This window comes from Sinohyriopsis cumingii, chromosome 4 (assembly GCF_028554795.1).
Source record: "Sinohyriopsis cumingii isolate HCF-2022 chromosome 4, ASM2855479v2, whole genome shotgun sequence".
In the NCBI taxonomy this organism is placed as follows: domain Eukaryota; kingdom Metazoa; phylum Mollusca; class Bivalvia; order Unionida; family Unionidae; genus Sinohyriopsis; species Sinohyriopsis cumingii.
In genome coordinates this window covers 66,776,422-66,800,545 of record NC_142964.1, presented here as the reverse complement: position 1 = coordinate 66,800,545, position 24,124 = coordinate 66,776,422, and positions in this window count along the sequence as shown.

The following is a 24,124-nucleotide window of genomic DNA, read 5'->3' as shown; positions in this document are numbered from 1 at the left end:
AGCCATATTTTGCCCACCACCTATTACGTCAGCTGATCACCCGCCACGTGATCAAAATTCCGAGCAAATTACGAAGTTCACCGAAGTCTGCATGAAATGGGCTATTATACGACGGCAGATCTGGGTCTGTGCAGTTTGCAGTTGGACTCGTCTTATATGTAAGAACAAACAGTATTGAAAATTTTGCTTCATCACGGTGGAAAATCAAAACTGCACTTGACGCACTCTCTGTACTTAAACGTTAACTACTTAACTTTTTTCGTTATTAACGGTTGTTCACGGTTAGTAACGATAGGTAAAGCATCTACGTCAGATAGACGCTTATCGAAATAGTGTGCAATTGGTGCGTGCAAGTTGGTTATCACGACAACCTGGTTGCGAGAAGATGCACCGGTTACAGTAATCCAAAACGAAGAGAAGGCAAATGTACATTAGTTTTTTTTTCTTCTTCCTTTCTCTGCCCTAAGTCAGCAACATCACCTAGCAATTTACCCGGAGATAATGCTACTGGTAACATATCCCATTCGAAACAGACCCCTGACATAGATCATGAGGCAAACAGAGTTAAATTTGCTAAAATATATTCCAACATAAATGTGTAAAAAAGAGTTTCATTTTGTGATGATATCCTAAAACATATACTGGTGACAAGTGCGACGAATTTAATATTTTTTACGTGAAAGAAATTAAAACAAAAAAACAAATTATTTTTCAAAGGACATAAATTGTCATTCTGTCATCAATAAAAATTCTGTCTGTGTTTTATCAGGCCAGGCCTTAAATTTTGCGAAAGTCAAGGCGCCACGCTGGCAACGGGGCCCAGCCAGTGGATTTAATGTAGTAGTTTGTTTAGATCTTTGTCAATTGGAGCACGGGGCCCCGAAGTCGCGGATCCCAAGGCAACCGCCTTGCCCTAATATAGGGGTCTCAAACACGCGGCCCGCCAAGCCGTATCATGTGGCCCGCAAAAATGATTGGCGTCACAAGCGGTCATGAGAGATAACAAAGGTGGTGCGGTCCTTAGGCCATCATGCGTCCGTCTTTGTGGTTTGAGTTTGAGACCCCTGCCCTAGGGCCAGTCCTGTATAATATGCAAAATCATTCAAAAAATGGAAAAAAGCTGGAGAGATCGTAGAGTGAACACGAGAGACCGTTGGGCGAGTTGGAGAGATCGTAAGGTGAGCTGGAGGGAACGAGCTAAGGTCTTCAGAAAGATCACAAAATTGCCTTCGCTGAACACCGGTAAAACTCACTGACTTTATTATTTCATATCAGTGCATTCAGAAATCGTATAGGGGGTGACCCAAACTGGTGGTAAACACGTAAATTAACGTTTGTAGTCCCAGGCAACTTTATTTATTTGATATAGGTTTTTAATATATAATTTGTTGTTATATTTCATGTTTATTAGTCAAAATAGGTACAACATCTGAAGGCAGTCAACCGATGCAAATAGAAGAAGGATATACAGTCTGACTAAACTCAGCCCTAGGGTTACTTCCATCGAAGTTAGGCAGATAAGTAAAGCAAATTATACCTGTCTATTCCGCTCATTTAACAACGGACTACTTAAGTTGTTCAGTTTTCTTGCATTGTACGATATTCTCGTGACATCTTTGGTAAAAGAACTGTCGCGAAGCAGCATTATCGTTGTAGAGATGATGTGCAGTTTTGTAATGCAGACAAGTCGCATAGAAGTAACTGGACATCATAATACTACATTCATAACATTAAATTTTCATAAACTATAAAGTACTTCGACCCAAACACCCAATTTCTCCATAGTGGACTCAGCTCATGTCCCCATAGTAATTCGCCCCAACCCCCACCACCAAAATTAAAAATGAATTTGAATTCCACCATTCCGATTGAATTTAATCACGCAACGTTCATAGGATGTTATGCAGATAATGTCACAAAAACAAAACAAAACGAAACAAAAAAGAACAAAACACAAAAAACAGACATGCTTCCTGAAAATGCGCAATAGTGATCCCATATACTAATTATGGAGCCTGAACACACGGAAGGACGCAGAACGAAAAGGCTCAGTTTAATGCTTTCCATTTTCGTCATTTGATATGAAGAGACAAAGACAATGTAATCTAATTAATACATGCTAAGCACACACACGTAAGTACATACATACATACATACATACATACATACATACATACATACATACATACATACATATCTTATCTTCTCATATTCATCTTAATTTGGATGGAAGTAACCGTAAGTTACTATTATAGAAGAATTTTATTTGTTTGTTAATCTTTGGATACACATTTATTTAATTTAGTTTTGGGGGGACTTCTAAGATTGTACTTGTAAAGACTGCCTAAATGGTGCTTGTAAATGCTTCACTTGGCGCTCATCATTATGAGGTTTGTCTTAGGACTGGTCGCTCTGGTGTCAGGATAATGTGACTGGATGGGACATGATGCTACATGTCTGCGGAATGATGCCCCAGTGCTAGACATCACCATGAACTGCCACACTTCAGACATCATAGCGATATGACCAAGATTGTTAAAGATAACACGCCCCCCCCCACACACACGTCCTTATTCGCTTGCTTTTACATATCAATAAACTCATGTGTATAGACATTTCGTCTGTGTGTTACCTCGTTAAAACTGCATGGGTTTAAAAGAGTTTGGCCTCATATCACTTTTGAAACAAAACCTTTGCTATCATTTGGTCACAGTTGACAACAAAAACATTACTTTCAGGATATTTTTAAAGATACAAAAAAGGGAAAGGTACTAGTGATCTCACTTTTAATCATGCCATTTACCATTTCTCTGTTGGACAAATGACGTCACTGAAAGAAAAAAGATTGGTAACATACCTTAGAAATATTCTGGATATTACCCAAAGTACATTTAAATTAGGCCTATGTTTAAATTAGCCCTATGTGTAAGATAGATAAGTGATTCACTTTTGGTTCGCTGTTGGCTATGCACACAATTCTAGTCTGATGGTGGGCAATGCAATAAATACTTTATAACATGGTACAAACCTGGAAGAAGATTTAGAGATAGATAACAACGATAATAATATACCACGCCGTTTGTTGATGCCAGCTCTTTGTTTCCAAGGAAAATTCCACGTTATACTCAAGAAGGAAATAAACACTAAAGAAAGATTAGAGAAGAAATAAAAATTAAAATAGACAATTGGGAAAAGAAGAATACAAAAACAATTTCAGTGGGAGCCGTACTGAGAATTTGCATTAATGCTTTATCGTGTAAGTTGCCAAACTTTTCTAACCAATGTACGTTCAGTTAATCATCAGTCTCAATAAATGTAGATATGTTTCTACTTATATTAACATCTTCATGGAATTTATGACTGTCTGCTCATTGGCGGTAGTCCTATAAAAGGCTGTTTCTTTGTACCCTCTACCGAGTTTTTATTTTTTACAAGCATCAAGGATAGAAAAAGTGCCCAAAACTTAGTCATTTCATTCATTGATTTACAAGTCCTAACCTGACTGGCTCCCAAACACTGTGACCTCGTTGTCTTTATAGAATCAAGCAGGAGTTTCTTTAGTAACACAGTAGCCATATTTGCATTGGCGCGTCTCTGTTCTCAGCATAATATGTGGTGTAGTTTACCGTCGATGATACACACAATAATTTCGAATATTTTGGAAATGCATCTCTTTGAGCACATTTATAGAGGAGCTCCTCCATCTTATCTGTTGAATATGGGTTAGAACTATTAAAACATTGCAAATACTTGACGCAGACGACACAGTTTTTACTGAAATGGACCGTTTTCGAAACATGAAACGACAGTGAGCAGTCTGTTTGCTTTTTTATATTGAAAGCTAGTCCGATAAATCAACCCCACAAATCTGTGTTGATACTGATGGAAGAAGTCACCCGAAAATCAATATCATCACGGGTGAAGGGCTGATTTATCGGCCTAATCGAAAGCCTACTTGTTCTTTGATACTCCAGCAAGTCGACAGTATTAAGGATTCATTGGGAACAAGACTCAAGTTAGAAATTATAAATCAGGGAATGAAATTACTAAGTTTTTGTACATATTTTTACATTCTAGATGGTTTTCTTTTTTTAAAATAGGTAGGGGGTACAAACAAACGGGAGGGTGTGCGAATGCTATAGAAGTTGATGGAGCAGTCAACGTAATAGCTGTGCTAAAAAAAGAAGAAGAAAAAATGTACTCAGTAAAGGTCAGATTGTTCCCCAAATAAAAGTAATAATTCAATTGTAGAAACAGCAGCAGCTGTGCTGGCATCAAAAGTCAACAAGTACATTTTGGCAACAATAGTAATTGTTTTGTCGGTGGTATTGGCCATGATAGATGGTACTCTGGAGTTGTTGCAGTGATGGAAGTATGGTCGTTCGCATCAATTATTGGGGGAGGGGGTGTACAGTAAAAGGGATCAGGCCAATACTGCACAATGGAACTTAAAAAACAAAGACATGGACTGCACTGAACTTCAGAAAAATTACAGGGACTATCCTGTTCACCCCACCCTGCGGACACCCATGGATGGAAGGAATTGTAAGAGGTGGTTTTGTTTATAATTAGAAGGAGGAGGCGTATGTTAGGACATGCGCCGTCTTTCTTGTCTTCAGAAACGCGTTATCCCCCTTATTCACAATGGGATTCCTACTGCAGAACAATCTTATCCGAACAACCAAAGGAAAGGTAAAATCAATTATCTCTCGACGTGGGTAAACTGATACAAGGACAAAACTGTGTACGCTGGCAGGCTTCTAAATCTTGCATAGGAACATGACGGTGTTCAATTAATACACGTGGTGAGGAAAAACCAGTGAGAATATGAAATAAATGTCAAGTTAACCGTTGTATCGTAAAACGGACAATACGCTAACGAGCATTGACACAAAGATATAGCATACAATAACAGTAGTAACAAATCTTATGTTACGTGTTTGGGCTCTAATATACAGTAACAAAAGAAAGAGTGAAAACAACAAGCTTTGAAAAAATTTAACAAATAATTTATTTCCATGGAAAAACAATGTAAAAATGAAGAAAAGAAAAAAGAACTTACGGTTTTAAGAATCACATCCAAAAATAATCCAAGAATAATCCACGAATTAAATTTTAGAAGTCCTAGTAATGAAATGTTCTAACGAATTCAAGTTCGAGTCCCGACGAAAAATCCAAAATGGAAGGCGATGACGTATACTGTAGTCAGTATAGCGCTGATATGTTAATAGTTCTTTGTGAGCCACAGAAAATAATATTCCGGTGTTAAATTCCGAATAAAATTTAAAGAAATGTCTCTGTCCAAGAATTCTACATGAGGACTCAAGTATTTCCAGTAAAAAGACTTAATCTTTTAGAATCCAAGTAATCTGAATACAATTTAAAATGTAACTCCAAACTGGTGACAAACAAAACGACCACCTTACGTCTCAGTGTTTAGAAGCGTGACTGACTAATTTCTCCATAAACAAAGGTTATACAGTAAGTTGAGACGCAAAACAGATTCCCGGATGAGGGTCACGTCATCACATTCCAAAATGTTTTAGAAGGTATCTACACATCTAAGATCACGTATTCCAGTACAGCCTCAATTTTACTATTATTATTTACGCATTAAAAATGATTCAAAAGAAGTTGTTTACTTGATTCTCAATCAAGGCCAGTTACTAGGTTAGCAAAAAACACAAAAATCAGTGTTTACGACTAACAGTCATATCAAACTAATTTCTGGAAAATATCAAATTCCTAGTTAACAAAATTACATTACTTTGACATGTAATAAAATTAAAAATAAAAAGATTTTAAAACTTACAAACAATTAAATTAAATCAAATATAAATTAAATCAAATATACATAACACAAATAACACTGAGAGTTGTAAAGAATGTAAGTCCACATGACTTACAATTCGGATTTGTGGGATATATTTTTGGGAAGAAAAAAATTATTATCTACTTAACCGGACAATCATCCAATAGGGGACTAACTCACTGTATAAGGAACATCTGGAGGTTTGTTCTTAAAATTACATGCGTATAATCTTCAAAAAACATAAGTTCCTTTAACGTGTTTAAAATAAATTTGCATGCAGAATACTTAACATGGGTCACACATTAATTATTCACGACAGAAATAACGGGCCCAGAGTGGCCTTAGACCGTAAGGCGCTCGCCTTAACATATCACTCGCACGTGTCATCTCAGTCCGCGGGAGTTAGAGCCACGGATCGACTATGTGAGTATGTGAGAAAACTTGCCAGCAGCTTCCCGTGGGTTGGTGGTTCTTTTCAAGCCATTCCAGGATTCTTCCTCCCTCAAAAACACTGGCTGCTATGTATAGCAAGCATATCATGTATCTAAAAAATGGCATTAAACAGACGAAAGCAAACAAATCAGGACAGCTATGGACGGACATTGTGGTCATAACAACATAGCTAACTTGACATTTTAGAGCTTTAAAACATAAATTTAAACACTAATCAGAACTGGAAATGTAATAGTATTAACCACTTGGATTTTATTTTCAAAATTATTTTCATGAGTATTCATTTTCGGGTTTTTTTGTCGAAATAATATTTTTTCGGAGTATTTGAATTCGTTGATAGGGGAAGGAGTCTTACTGTTTTTACAGAAGGATCATTGTTCAGTCGATCTTTAAATTCGTGTTAGGCTGTTAACAAAAAATCCAAGAAATTAATAATTTAACAGTATTTTCATCTATAGATAGCAGAGCCGGATCACGTCAAGTGTTATGGGGGGGGGGGGGGGTAGGGGAGTTTTCTAAAATTTCAAAAGGGCCCTGACTTTCCTCGAAAGGGCATCAAAGCACAAGAGTATGTGTCTATTCACTCAAAGTGTGCATACTAGCCAATAAACGTGGAAAGCATAAAACGTCGGTCAAATTTCAAGTGACAAGTGACCGTACGTTGGTGTGTATACGTTTTCTTTTTAGCCGGGGGAGGGGGGGGGTCCGGTCACCCTGGACCCCGCTACTGTCGGTTTTCAAGTGTAAATAAAAGTGATGGATCACCAACTTAATATATCCAATAGTTTATTGTGTGACATAAAGAAAGCAACAATCAGTCCATCAGTAGGACTGTCTTTCTTCCAAATGCACTCATCTAAGGATAATGCAAGAACTAGATTTCAATCTATGGTAGACATCTGTTTCATTTATCAGCAAACTTAATCTCTTCGCTTGATCTTCATCCTGGGATTTATCTTGAGTTCAAAATAAACGTCGCTTGCTCTCATATGGAGCTGGGTACTACGAATAATTTTGTACTGCAGTATAACTCGGTATTGAATTAGGTTCGCACACTAGTATTTTGAAATTATATCGAAATGCGGCCAAGATGGGGACATTATGCGGACATTGTATTGTTACTATGTTGACTCCTCAGATCAACCTTCTCCTAGTCAATTACACTGTCTTTTCCACCTTTCTGGTATCACAAGATATGATCTCCCCCCCCCTCCCCGGTCTGTCTCTATATCTCTCTCTCTCTCATCCTAGTTAAGTACAAACGATTTGGAGTCCAAATAACTGACATTATCTGAGCCAAGAACTCAAATCTGTCAAAGTCTGAAAAATCTATTCAATTTTATAAAGTGTCTTTAGTCATAGCATGCTTTCCTTTATTTAACGTGCTATTTAAAAGCGCTGCCTGGCTTGCTAAGATGTTTACTGGACATTAAAGGGCCGTATTATAATTGGGTCACCAGGTTGTCCTAAACGTCATTGATACTATTTGGCGTCAATATATTTTTCATTTCAGTACCTTTGTTCTAGACCCCACTATGTCATTTAAAATATGAAAAGTTGAAATAAATTTTAATTCTCTAAGACCTAAGATCCTAACCAATTACCGTATACTCGTATATATATAAGACGAATCCTATTGCAAACTGCACAGACCCAGAACTGCCGTCGCAGAAAGAGCCGGCAGATTTGGGTCTGTGCAATATGTTCGACATAATCAGTATAAGAAACAAATTAGACCCTGGTCTGGAGGGGCATTATGATATGGCAGATCAGAATCAATAATGTTTGCATTTGGACTCGATTTATAAGCGAGTACAACGGTATTGATTGCGAAGTGTCTGCCTCCATGAGGATTAACGGTTGGCTTGAAGTTGTGCCATGCAAGTCTGGATAATGACTAAGTGCTCTCTGATTTCAATATTTATTCAAGTATCAATTGGCTATTTATAAGTCGTTTGTTCTTTTTCTAGTGATATTTTGGTGGCTTTATATGCGTCAACTGAAAGGTTTTGTTTATCATTATTTATAATTATTATTGATGAACCTGGAATGGCATGTATACCCTTCATCATAGATTTCGATGAGATATTGATGCATTACTACGATAAAAGAAAAGGTTATCTGAATGCAACGATTTATAACATTATCAGTTTGCAGTTACGTTTGTTCTTTGTGTCATTTATTGTATTTACAAAGACATGGTTACAATAAATCCTTTTAGATCTAACTCTTAATACATTGTCTAATTGACAAGTGTGCCGATGATTCCTGGCGATAAAAGTATGTGCACTGATTATCACTCGTGTTTCGCTATCGTACCAACAACCCTGCATGGATTTAATAAAATCTTTCGCCACTGGATAATAAAGCGAACACTTCACTGGCGCCGCGATGTCTCGGCGTTTGTTTGTAAACCACAACCAATCAAAACCTATTTGACACAATTTAAGTGACTTGATTGGCTGTTAAAATAATTTTCGATACAGTTCAAGGGACGGCTATTTGAGCTGAGGATGCAGGCGCATTTCTTTGTGTGCTTTTGCCAGGTTGCTGCAACAGTGACAGATTTCTAGTCATTGTTCCCAAAACAAATATGTTGAGAATATTTTTTTGTCATTTTTGTTGTTGTTTATAAACATTACCTGACTTCCATTTATATTTTCGATTTGCTTTCCTACACCAACATCGGAATTAGGATATTGTTGATATCACGTGATTATTGGATCTCTAATGTCATATACATGTAGGTTTCGAGATTTGGGTAGTCATGTGACTAGCAATGCCAATGGCGAGTTTGAGGTCAATATACATCAACGCTGTAGTTTCGTCTCGTCTATAAGCGTTTTAAAGAAATAACGAGTGGTGTCAATAACAATTGGTGAAAAAATAAGTCACATTCCTATCGATTTCATGCAGGTATGGCACAATGTAAGGCAATTCAACGTTGCCAGACCTGATAGCAAGCGGCCACGCTATGGTGACACCGCACGATTTTTGGCGAATTCCAACTTTTCGATAGGCAAAAGACTCTGACCCTACACCCCATCTTAAATGTCCAAATATCAAAAATGGGATGGGAAGGGTCAGAGGTAACTCGGAATATTACAAATGATGCTTGAATTTCCATATTTTGTCAAATTAATTAAACGAAAATGGAGATATTTTTAGTTTCGTTAAGATATTTCTTGCGCGGAGTGTTCATTTTTGGGGGTTGGGATACTGTATAAAGATTACAGAGCGGTCACATCTGGCAGACTTCAGAGCGCAACATCGTTTAAACAAAAGATTTTAATGATTTTGAGCTTACTTGTAAGGATGTCAGTTTCTTATTTTGTTCATTTCTGCATTCAAACATGTTTGGTCATGGCAAGCATGCAGTCTACTTTGGTAACAGATGATGCATGCACCTAAATAAATTTCAATTGTCACTTACTTTCGATCTGCAATAAGCATTCATCAACGTCCGATTTCTCCACTGTTTTCGAACAAGGTTTTGATTTTGTTGAGAGTTCGAATCACTACTAAAGCAATTTTATTACTATATTTAACCAAGCGTTTGTCCTAAAAGAAATTGGTGCGTTTGCTATAGAGTATAAAAGGCACGCGATACCGGATGGATTGAAGAATATCGAATAGCAGCTGTTCATGTAAATTAAGTCACTAATAATTCGCAGGATTCCTGTGGAGAACTCATTTTGAAAACGTTCATACTTTAAGCCTACTTCATGCTGTTTGGAGTTCCTTTTTAGGCATTTTTTGATGGCGCCTCCTTATTGATTAAATTAATGTATACATGAGTGTCAAAAGTGTTGACACGTTTAAGATCTTTTCATCTTGAGCAACACCGGCCTTAGCAAACGCGGGGCCCGATTTGGATCACTTTGGCTGCCCCCGCCCCTGGTTTTACGCGTGGGGCAATCTGTGTGCACGGCATTTGGAAAAAAAAAACTTCTAAACAAGTTTTATATGATATTGAACTTAAAATTTTCTACCATCGCTTTAAAACTTCCTTCTCTCTTCAGATTTTTGAAAACTTAATAACGCGTGGGGACCCTCTGTGTGTGTGTGTGTTTGTGTGTGTGTGCGTGCGTGCGTGCGTGCGTGTGTGTGTGTGTGTGTGTGTGAAAGAGAGATCGAGCTCTAACTTCAGATATATTTTAAAGAATTAATAATGCGCAGGGCCCCTCTGTGTGTGTGTGGGGGGGGGGGGGCAGAAGAAGTTTCATAACCTAGGCATAAATAAAGAAAGACAGACTTCATTCACAATACCTAGGGGCAGATATATTTTTAATGGAAACAAAATTTAGTTCCAAAAGTTATATCGCCATTATGGCGACAAAAGTGATATATAACTATCTGAAATATATAAATATATAATAAATTATGATTATACCAGATTTTGTTACGTGGACTCAAAAGTTAATCTCACCAACGCTATTGTCTCACTTCCTGTGTTATAAAATATTACCTTTGACAGGTATAGAAATAATTTGCTTTGAAGTGTTTCAAAAAATGTTTCTCAAAACTCGTCCAAGAAATGCGTCTTTGGAACCGCCATGACTAGAGGGGAAAATGAGAACTAATATCGTCATTATTCCATCCCAATTAATGTCACAAATACCACCTTTCCGCCTTCTGTAAAATCTCAGTTCTTATGAGTACTGTCGTACTGGTCGCGCATGCCCGAATGGCGCATACGACCATTAAGTCAACATTAAGTACTGTCGTCGCTTAGATTCACGAACCCCAATCGGTTTATTTCTTGAAAATGTGTCTTTTTTGGGGTGTTTCCGGAGATCAACAGCGGTAAAGCAGTGTTGATAACCGAAGCCCCATAAATCTAGTCCGACTGTGAATATATACTACGTTTTTACTCAGCCAGATGTGACGTTCTGCAAGTTGCTTGCGTTGCATTTATATATATTGTCGTAGAGAGCGCTCACGAACACGGGAGTAAGAAACACCCGGACCTCTCCTAATTCTTGTTCAAACAAAAATTTTCTTTAATAAAATTAGAAAGTGATGTTCGGTCCGTGCCCCGTTACGGCCCCGGACCCCGGGGATATATTAGTATAGAGCAAATATTATTAGCATTGAGTAAAAGTTATAGATGTAAAGATTGCAAAAGATTGGATCGCTGTAGAAGTTTGGTTTAAAGCATTTTGATATACCGATAATGTTCGTGATTCTCCCATCTCGGATGAATATGTATATTAATTACGGTTTTTGAAGGGTACACTTGCTTCTCAACGAAGAACGTTAGGAATTGCATCTCTCTTTCTCTCTCTCTCTCTCTCTCTCTCTCTCATATGTATATATATATATATATATATATATATATATATATATATATATATATATATATATATATATATATATATATATATATATATATATATATATATATATATATATATATATATATATAGTAGAATGACAGCTGCGTGATTGTAATTTAAAAACTAAGATCTAGTTCAGTTCGCTTTGTTGGATAATAGGACATGCTACGAATAGAAAGTCAGTGTACAATATTTTCGATCGCCTCTAGCTGCAACGGCTGTCCGGAACGATGAACGGTTCTTTACTATTCCAGTCATTTAAAAATGAGATATTGATCTTCTTGCCAATGTCTAATCAGGAAAACACAGCTGTCTTGCTTCGTGTTCTACTGTTTATAGCATACACATTGATCGTCCGCAATGTTGTTATTGCCAGGGTCGGTTGGAAATTTTCGTTGCAATTGTTTTTACTTTAAATGATGTTTGACACTTTGATAGCGTGGTTTTCAGTTCCAGTAGTACAGATTCTCTTCCATCTTCTTGGCGTGTCGTTTAAGCCGAGCTAGCCATTTATAGATCATTCAAATAACGCGTCTTTTAAGCGGAGCTAGCCATTGATAATTCAGTCATATAACGCGTCTTTTGAGCAGAGTTTGCCATTTTATAATTAATTCAAATAACGCGTCTTTTGAGCAGAGCTAGCCATTTATAATTATATTATTATATTATAAAATGAATGACATTTTGTAGTTGTACTCATCAAGTACTTTGCAAAGACGTTTGTTTTGGAAGCATATCAAATTTATTTAAGATATATTTCTATAACAATTATTAGTTTTAGACACAACACCGTCTAACTAAAGCTGATATTTTATAAAGGTGCAATGCAAGCTCTTTAATTTTGGTAGATCAAAGTAGAAGTTCAAAAGTTCACATTCACGGGTAACAGAATGTTATGCAAGTGCTTTCTTTTGTTTGTTGTTGTTTGCTTTCGCATTTTGATGGCGCTGGTCTGAGACTAGTAATCTTGTCGGTTATACTGAATTTATATCCGGGTACTTTACGTGATGAGATACTTTACTTTTTGTACGATCTACAATGATGAGAAACTTGCAATTTTTTAATATACGAAATCTGCCACGGTCAGATTGTTTGGTTCGGTTTTTTATAACAATCTCAGCGATCTATCCTAAAATCAGATGTGTTTACGAATTTGTTTTGTACTAAAAGTTGGATAGTAACTGTCAGCCAGATTCTAGGTGCATGCTTTCTTAAATTCACTCCACCGAAAGTAAACATCAAGGATTCAGCAGGAAGTCCAGAGAAAAAAGAAAAGCCACACATGCCATTTGAATAATTTCCATAATAGCATCTGCAGTCATTAACTTGCTTTGGAACTGTTAGACGGAAATGGAATAGCAATCTTCACGCCTTAGAGACTGGCACACCAATGCACAACTAAGTAAGAAACAAATGTAAAATTCTTCTAAAAGAAGAAAGATACCAGTCTGGCACTGCTGTTCCTAAATAGTCTGGTGTCTGCTCATGTACTTAACTTGATAGAAATAAGACAGACATTAATGGGACAAAGAAAACCTTTTACGACCATGTTTATAGCTGCAGGAAACATACATTATACTTGTCAGACAGATATCGTATTGGATTCAAGAGGCGGTAACAAGGACCTCAAGTCATCTGATACATTCAGTTCCATGTACGGCTACAAAGCAATCTAATTCTCATTGTAAAGGGCCAGGGTGTTCCGCCAAATAAAATCTTCCGTCTTAGATGAAAAGAACATTTGATTCAAGCGACGTGCTATTAATGCAGCTAAATGAATCTCTAAGATCAGATTAAGTGTCTATGAATTATTCAGGAACATGATGAGGAATAGATAACCCATCTATTCTGTCAGACTTGATGATTTCGGTGATAGCGGTGTCTAGTTTTATCATCGATACACGAGCATTGAGGAAAGGCACATGGTAAATTTATGACAGCAGATAAATGAGAAAGCATGACACGAATTAGATATACCATTATTACAAATATATACATGGTACTCCTGTAGAATCATAAATACGTGCTTTCTTTGTTCCTTTTTTATTTATTAAAAATTACTTGTATTTGCATCTTTACCGTGAAAGACGAATCACGTGATGCTCTGTTAATGTGGCCCACGTCTTACCTCTACACCTTGCTTTTTGCACGAAATATATGTGTTGATTGATGACTGCACACCATGCAACACTGACTCATAGCATTTTAACAGTCATGCCAACATAATGTTTAATCACTGCGTCATTACGACAGATTGATTTCAACTTATAATTAACTTGCATTTAATCAATGCGTCACTACAAAGATTTCAAATTGGATTGAACTTGAATTTAATCAAATATGTCACTGTAATAAATTTAAAATTGAATTGAACAAATGTGTACTCAGAGCTCTTAGTTTATCGTCACTGAATATTATCTTCACTTCTAATACAAAATACATCAATTATAAATATTTTAATTACTTGATACAAAGGACGAAATATGTTCGTTCATTTCGTGAGTTCAATGTTTGACGAATGGACAGTTGTATATAAACATGGTTGACAAAACGAAAGCAATGCAAGCTTAATAGACGTATAACCAAAATGTATCATGAACAGTCCTGAGGTAGCATGTCACTGATTTTTAAAACCAAGATACCCCAGCAAACCTAAGCAGGTGTTTGCAAATTAGAAAGTGCAGCAGTGTGAAAATGTTCCAATCACGAGGTGTATGGCTTCCCGTCGGGAAACTGATACAAATAAGTTTTTGAAAGACGCTGTGAAACATCTTTTGCTTTTAACATTCATTTTCCCTATACAGTGCTGAAGAAAAGTCATTCGTTTATTACGCACAACTTAATGGCTGAGTCTGAAAGTAACATGAAAAATTAGCCGGAGTATAATAGTGCTTGTTGATATCCTGACATAAAATTCATGTCATTTGGCAACCGGATGCATTAACGACTGTTACTATCATGCCAAATGGACTGATACACTTTAAAGCTTCTTCAATTCTTGAGCAGAAAAGAACGTATTTTATCACGAAGTTTTAGGGTTAATGGCTTTGCTATTCGTATTACAATGGTTACCTTGCTTTTGGACAGTTCTCTTCGATTTCCTTTGTTATCTTCTTCATCGTAATTTACACACGTGCTCGAAAACTTAAATTGCTGGCATAACGTCGCATTTTTCTCAGTTTTGCATGCAGTATTCGTTGCAATTAATTCGAATAGTTTAGCAGGCGTACCAAATCTCCAGAAAAAGCCGGCTTTTTTGCTCCGTATTGGTGTCTTCGGATTTGGATTTTAAAAAATTCTCCAGATTTCAGGTTTCCAAATTGTAAAAATTAACCGGGCGTTGGATACCATTTACGCTGGTTTATCGGGTTTATCAGCTCCTAGCCGAAGGCAAGAAATCAAAAGAACGTGGGTTTATGGTGATAAATGTGATTGGATTAACATATTTTCATCAACAAATCAAAACCCAAGAATGAAATTTGTAGGCGAAAGTTGGATTTGCTGAACATACTCATGGCCATTTTATATTACTAACAACCAAAACAAAAACGGTTCATTACTGATTTATCAGCGTATCATGCGACCATATGGCTTTTTATCTTGGCAAAGAGACCGATGGACAGGTTACAGTGACAAGGCAGCTGTTGGAAAAGGGTACGTGTCTTTTGAAGTTCGTTATTGTCCGTGTAATATATTGTCAGCCCTGCCAAATCTCCCGATAAACGCAGGATACTCAATATAACTCACAGGATTTCTGACCAAAATTTGTTGGCAGTCCTTAATTTTGCCTCAGTTATCACTTGTTAACTGGATACTCAACTTACCAGACATCTCTCATGATGCTCAAGTTGATTTCAAAGGTCTTGGTGTCCGAAATTATATACAAGCAATAATTACTATATGTACGTTACTGATGTACGTGTATGGTCATGCTGTAACGTTAAGTCTATATAGTTTCTTCAACAATGAAAAGATAAGTGTTTGATATTCAATACTGCAAAGCTCTTCAAAAAATCTTCGTATTTGTTATTCCTGTGTGCATGTTAGCCATGCGTTAGCGGTTGCCGAACATAAGCCATTACATTGCAGGACGCATGGCAGGTGATAAAAGTGTGCTCATTTAAATATAAAAGGTGGCGCCCTCTCATCAGAAATTTGATTGATTCGAAGTCCTGATAGAAAGGAAGCTAATGAGAACATGCATGGGTGAAGTTTTGATATTGATCAATTAAAGAATCGAGGCCTAATTATTTTAGATACATCAGAAGAAAGGCAAACGATATTGCGATCGTGGAGCAAACATGTGATAACCGTCGTTTGCTTTGTGTAAGTTTTAATAGAACATTTAGGTGGTGCTTCTTCTGGTACTCCGTAGAGTCTATTCTTTGTATTGATAAGTGAGAAAGGCGATTCAAACTTGATATTACTGGCTGATACAAATTCAAATTTTATGGTTAATTTACGGTGGCAATCGAGTATACAGCTGGATTATGCTATCACGTTATCACTTTCAGCCAGAATGTTTCAAGGATCAAGACCTAAAGATGTGAATTGTTTTATGATAACACGTATATAAACTTTATTTCCTGTTGATTTGACACGTGATTTTTGTCTTGGGTAAATGCAATTTATTCAAACAACCAATATCTTCGAATATACATTTCACCATCTGATGATACTATACATTAAATGCACATTTTGAGCAAATAGATTTACTTTATTATGTGCTTTATTGCATTGATATTGAATTTCCGTCATGTACTCCTTCCTATCCTAAAAAGTCACTATTATTTATTTATTTATTTATTATGGAGAACCCGAATTTAGTTCACTGTCGTCTGTGCTTTTCTTAAATGTTTGCTTTTGACATTCGTTCTTTCAAAAAGCATCCTTTCATTCCATGATCTCCCATTTCATATTTCGATAAATCTTTTCGCTGTATCGGGTCCAAAATCATGGAATACTGTTCCTATCGAAATAACAAATTAAACTTTTAACTGTAAATTCAAGTCCCTCCATGATGAAATTTTTTAAATTTCTATTTTGTCATCTTTTAAAGGATAACGAGTTTTTGCTGATGTGTGTATAAGTATGTAATTTGATTACGTTTTTTATGAGGACAATATGGGGAACTGGCTTAAATGCTAAATATATTATCCAATTTTTAATTGAAATCATCATCATCATCATCATCATCACCATCGGTCAGTTTCATTCAGTTTTCGTTGTCTTCAGATTTATTAACTATGAATGAACAAGGGAATTAATTAGTTAATTTATTCTTTTCTCTTAATTTCTTCGCGTTGTACTTAAAAGAAAACCGCCTTTGGATATTGGTTAACCGGTAATGACAAAACTACCGGCTAACAGCTACATTTTAGCAATAAACCGCTATAGGTACGCCATAGAGGGCGTAATAAAGGTTAACAAGCCTGACCTTTCTCTGTCACTCTCCGTATTTAATGACGTAGGTCAGTAGCTCTCATTCAAAAGGGGTAAACTGTGCCAGTATTTATATGTAATGACATATATCACAGTCAGAAAGGGAAAATTGTGAATGATCACTTTTCAGTGCCTTTGTTTTGGAAATTAAAGTACATAATCTGTGGAATTTAACTTCTTTTTTTGTTAAAACTGTAAGTCACATATTCTTTTTTGATCTCCTTTTCTTCCAAAAGTAATCAACAGCAATTTGAAACATAACATGGTTTAGAAGTTTAGAAGAACTTAACAGTGTTCACAGTGTCCAATTAAATAAGCATTTAAGGAAATAAAATTGCTTCATTTGCAAGTAGCATTTTATGAGGCCAGTTTAGACATGTACTTGTGATATGCATTTGCTGAACATAATTATTCAATACTGCTCTTATTCAGTTGTATTCGCTTTTTAAAGTACGCCACTTGGTCAATAATTCTAAACTGAGAAATTATATCAAGGGGGAACTGAGAGAAGGTTGTAACACACTCTATAAAGGGCTGACTGTTCATGGTGGATTGAATATACAGAGTTAATCCAATAGTGACCACGATGTATGATTATATATACGGTCATACATATATACACTGGCATGAATGTAAGAGGAAAATTAATTAATGTATGCACACATGAAATATACGATGCATCATTCCATTACAGTAATCACAAAGCCGTTTAAGATTCAGTGAAGAAATGGGTAACGTCAAAAGATTCAAAACAATTAAAATAAACAAAAACTAAATAAATAGTTCTGCCAATCTGACCTGGCGGTCTACTCTTTCATGTGAGTATCTATTAAGGTCCAGTCTTACCAAGAATGATTTAGTAGTACGATTACGTTTGTCCTCGTCGTCATTATTTCCTTCAGTAGAAAATTAATTTGTACATAATTAATAACTAATAAATAATATAATCAGAAAACGTCTAGAAAGTCAAAGTATTGCACAATGTATATACAAAAAAAAATGAAAGATGCAGGCTAAATATACGAGAGAGAGAGAGAGAGAGAGTAAGAAAGACTAATTGTACATGAATACCAGTCTGCCAAAGGTATGACCAAGTCAACGAATGTATCGAGATCAAAGGAAATTTGTCATACGTAACCAAGAAAATGTTGTACTTAATGGTTATGTGTAGAGTGTAAATAGCGACTTACATTTATTTTTTTTATCACAACACTTGACATGCACACAGTGGATTTGAGGAGATATACAAGTATTATTGAAAGACGCACTTAGCATGGCGACATCAATATACGATTATGAATTACAGAGACACTAGTCTCTTCCAGAACCTGTTCATGTGAAAGGGCACTGTACAACGATATTAGATAACGTCATTGTCCGATTATATATATATATATATATATATATATATATATATATATATATATATATATATATATATATATATATATATATATATATATATATATATATATATATATATATATATATATGAAATTAACACACGTTTTGCATGTTCATCAAACAGTGGCACGTGTTCTATTATTTGAGGGACAATGCGTATTTCGGGCTCGTAGTGGTATGATCCACAATATTTTGCCCATGATGGTGTCAATATCCTGCTTTGAGGGAGAATACATATATTTGGAACAGTCGGACAAGCCGTCTTATCTTGATCAAAACTTACTCTTTTTATAAGCTCACCATAGAGGGGGTTCAAATAAAAGTCTATAGACTCATTGAATGTCCTCTCCGCGATAATCCTTTTAGTAAATGGCTTAATACTAATGCGATATGAAGAAGAAACGTTCAAGTGCCTCTGAAATGATGGGTTATGCTTCGTTGTTATATTTCGCTCGCCTACTGATAGCAGCAGTGAATAAGAACTTTGTTACTGAAGGTTCTATTTTTTATTGTGTGGAATTGGGTCTTTCGGCAAATAATACTTGGCAAACACGGGCTTTTTTAAATTAGAAATCTCTCACAAAAAATAAAACAAGACACCAATCGCTCCTTGCATTTATCGTCAAAACCGACTCATTCTCAAGAGCGTGATTATACATTAATTAAAAACTAATAGATAAACGTTATCTTTAAGGTGTACATGAAGGTCATACGTGACAGACGTTGACGTATGAGCTGAGATTTGGCTTTGTAAACAAATCTATGTAGTTTCTTACGGAAGATGAAATTTTTTGCAAAAGCCAATTGGCCGTGGCAAGGGGAAGTACTACACAATTAACGTTTCTTATAAATATGTTGCTTATCCAAGCTTCTCAACGTTCTAGATCAGCAAATACTTCCTTGTATTTTTATGAATAGGATACATTCTGAGATCAGCCATCACTGAACTGTAGACAATTTAAACAAATACCTTGTTATTAACACAACATCGGTGAAAGATTTCAAAATACGGTAGTACATATTTGTCCGTATAGATAATCTCCATACTTCACCATAAAAAAAATAAAAAAATCATGCTCACTCCTAATACTTGTTTACAAAATTTTAAGTGTACTCTGTCAACAGCGTTTGCTAAGATAACTCCAAATTCTCCGGTACCATAATTCAAAACTTGGACGATTACATGCCACTTTAGGAGATGTGTTGCCAATTTTTATAGTTTTAGGGGCATATCTCGAACGTGGTTGTCGTGCATCCCTAAATGCACCACCAGAGGCGAAAAATGTGCCACTCACCCCAATTATCTATTATTTCTACTTCGAAACACTTTTAAGAGAAAGTATCTCTCTCTGGAATTCTTCCAACCCTTAGAAATGCCATCCATATTGTCTTGTTGGTATTCCATCTTAGGTGGCATTTGCCCAGAAGAGTTGCCAAGAATATTCAAGCCATTTCGAAAACCTTCTTAACGTACAACAGGATTGAAAGTGTTTTGGCACATAAAAGAAAATAGAAAGTCCATCGAAGAATGAAAATTTCTTATCCGACATCCTTTCACACCCCCTACAATTTACGTCATTGGCAGTGATGCATTCAGGAAAATTTAAAACGCCATATTTGTTTTTCACTTCGATTGAAGGTACATTTGGCTTTAAATTCTGTATTAATCAAACCTTTCAGATAAACGATAGTGTGTACCAAAGACAACAGTTTATCTGCTAGTATGTTACCCTTGTTTGGATATTGTATCTCGATTGCTTTCTTTAAATTTACCAGAAGCGCCTGTGACAGATATTTCACGGGGATCATACTCTAAGACCCTGATGACTTTGGTGCACTAGTTATGTTTAGTAAGAAACCTTTTCAAAATACGCATATATTAAATTTTTTTCCTAGATTCGACAGTTCAGTACAGTAAAGTGACTCATATTTTCAGCAATGCATCACTTCCCGTGAAAGAGGTTGTTGGCCTTTTTACATTAGCATGGACCCATTCTTTCCAAGCACATGACAGAAGACCGCTTGTTTACTCAGGCATGATACATGGATTTTTGTATTAGTGAATACTAAATGTTACATAGACATGTACATATAATTTGTTCACGATCCATTTCATTCCTATGCGTTGATGCAAATACATCGTATTCTTTTTTAAGGAATCAAAAGGATACAGTTGAGGAATACATTGTATGTCATGGAAACATTCATTGGAATATTACACATGCTCATAAGAAAGTGAAAAAAGAAATCAGTGTTGAATACGTCCGTTTTCCAATCTTTCTTATTCAAAATAAGCTCCCATTTCTGTTTTTTTTTTATTATTATTTAGGAATAACACTTGTGCGTGCGTGTGTGTATGAATACAGTTCAGAAAAAGGACGTATTCAATACAAATTTCTTTTTTTAATTTATTTATTTATTTGACCGTGTTAGGACTGGTCGACCAGGTGTACTTTTTTTTTACACATACGCACACAAGGAGAAGTACCACACAAAGAACGCTTGACGAACTCTCCAACCCGAATTCTATAGAACGGCCTATATGTAATCCACGCAGAAACGATCAAGGATTAATAAAGTGTGTGTGATTTGGATTTTTAACGTAGCTTTAAAAAATATTCAGTCATATCGTTACGATGTCTGCAGTGTGGCAGTTTATAGTGATGTCTAGCACTGCGGCATCATGCCGCAGACATGTAGCATGATGTCCCACCCAGTCACATTATCCTGACACCAGGCCGACCAGTCCTAACACTAACCTCTTAATGCTGAGCGCCAAGCGAGGCAGTTGTTAATACCATTTGTGTAAGTCTTGGGTATGACTCGCCCGGGGATCGAACCCACGACCTCCCGCATCCGAGGCGGACGCACTAACCACTAGGCCACTGAAGCGGTTAGCATTAATAACAGTATCGTGTTTAATAAAGCAGATGGTCCACCGAAGTTGAATGTCTGGCTTCATCAAAGAAATAAGCTTGGTAACTTTAAAAAAGTTTGTCTAGTGTCCGCTAAAATTCAAACGCCGACTGAACCCAGTCGAACAGGTTACATATTAGACAAATTATTATCGAGGTTTCACCCCCACTCCCGTTTCCTTTGCGTACATACATTATCAGTAGACACACACACACCACCATAAGCGTATGCATTTGGGTTACCCCTCTACCCCATTGCTGTCCAACCTTTTTTGACACCATGGGCCACTGAACATTTTTTCTTGAAGCCGAGGGCCGCAGCAGAAAACTTAAAAGCAACGCTTCTAAAAACTATTCACAATTATTTTTTACCTGGTTAAGAAGATATACAATGAAAGTATGCCATAGACTTTTTTTTATTACATAAATGCACAAAAAATTGCTCGAGCTCTAGCGGGCCATTTAAAATCAGCCCGTGGGCCGCATGCGGACCACGGGCATTAGGTTGGATAGCACTGCTCTACCCCATCTATGCGTACTACCTAATGTACGGCCCCTTGCATACATTTGACACTATACACTGTTGTTTCGTGTTCTGCCCTTCAAAGTACACAAGGCGTTTCAAAGCACATTTCCCTGGAATCATTAATTCAGATCTTAATATGCATTATCCCATCTGTATGGTTGAAAACTTCACGAGTTTGGTTAAAGTTCATCAAAGACGACGTAGGCAGTGAACAAACACGGGAAATAATTTATGCAAATAGCGATATCAATTTCAGTACCAATATATGCGTTGACGTAAACATTTGACATGACATGCAAAGCATTTACATGTCAACTAGAGGTTACCGCGTGACTTAGCTTTTCTAGGTCAAACTCTGAATATGGAATGATATATCAATTTTCCGTACTGAGAAGACGTTGGTGTCACCCACATGGCCTCCCTGCCAAAAGCGTGTAGCAGTCAATACATAACCCCTACTGAATTATTTATTATGCTTCACTCAATCTGGGTATCGCATTTTAATGGTAAGTGACAGATGTCCAATATTGTCTTTGTATTTTTGCCATATGAATATTGACAACTGCTTCAACATTTATTTATATTCATTGATTAGCTTAAAAGAAAATCACCTGGATATAATTCTGCTGCCAATCAATTCCATTTTCTTTAATATGTAAACATGGCTTTCACCACCCTTCTCTGAGAACCCTGTTGAATTTTATCCTGCATTAAAAACACGTGCGCCGACACTGCCACCAAGCAGTAAAATGGCGATATTTGTTTCAGTTACAAAATGTGACGGCTGTAGTCTTTATGTTTTCCTTGGATCAAGGTAAAACCATAGCTTTCAAAAGTACACAGATTGTCTCTAATTTCTATGATTAGTATACTGGAAAGATGAGAAGGAAGACAAAAATCAAAGGAGGACTTTAAAATATAAAATAGCAAGTATTTCATCATCTCTTTTCCAGACATTCTATAAAACATGTCCATAGGTGTGAAAAGCAATCACACATAAGACTGATTAAAGCTTATTGCATACTAAAGGTAGTGATTGGGGCTTAATGCATTATGCAAGAAGTATGGATTCTTTCAGTGTGTCTTCATACTTTGTTCATGTGGATGCGTGCATATATCTGCTTTCTTACGGTGTATCCATTACCACGCACCAAAGTTGGTTGGATCATTTTCTTTATTAAAACTTGAACACTTCCAAAATTATCGAAATAAATAAGACAACTGTTCTAGTCTCGGGTTCAGGCAATGTGAGTAGCTTCTCGTGGGTCGATGGTTCTTTATGGGGTTTTCCCGGGTTCTTCCTCCACCATTAATACTGGCCGCCATGTATGGCCTATCGTGTGCTGAAAAATGGTGTTAAACCCTACAACAACAACAATAACAACTTGTAGATCAGCATTTGGCATGGTGTAATCGTTTCTTCGTTCTAATTATGTTCAAATTATAGCAGCGCGGCTTTACACTGGATTTATTTATACACGGTCGGAGTGATTTATTATAGACGTATTAATAATACACAAATTTAAAACGTTAAATTAGTTTAAGGCAAGTGAAGCGAATACGAATTGCTCCACTAGCAGATGTATTCTCATTGAGATAATGATTTTGTAAATGTAAAAAATATCTGTCAGTTTGAAACAATCTGGACCTATTTATCTTACATGTCAGTTATGTAAGTGTTTAAGTTGGATTATGAGTTATACGTATGTAGTATATATACGTTTATATGAGGACCATATGGAAGATTGGCTTTATTGCTAAATATGTTATCTCTTTATTATCATGAGCGAGGGGCTGATTTATTGGCCTAGTCCTGTGCAAGAAAGTTTAATTAACCGTTTTAAAAAAAATGCATAATAATAGACAATGAAGGAAAACATTGTCACTGGCTGCAGTGACAGTTCAAACATTTATAAGTGTTAAACTTACTGGCTTAGGGTTTGAGAAAATATCAAAATTTTCAATTACATTTTGCCAATCTCATGAAACAAGAGGCAACAGCAAGCGTTTCTGGAAGATAGTAGCATAGTTCAAAATGTGGCGTCAAGGATATTTTGAGATATTTTGAGAGCGCCACCTGGGTAGCAGTTTGGGCATGTGAATTCTGCAAGACTGACTGTGTGATGAACAGTTTACAAGTGAAATAAAGCAATTAAATGTATGACCACTCAAATGACGACGAGTCGGTCTTAGAGAAATTAAAGTATACACCAAAAGGTTATCTCTTCTAATA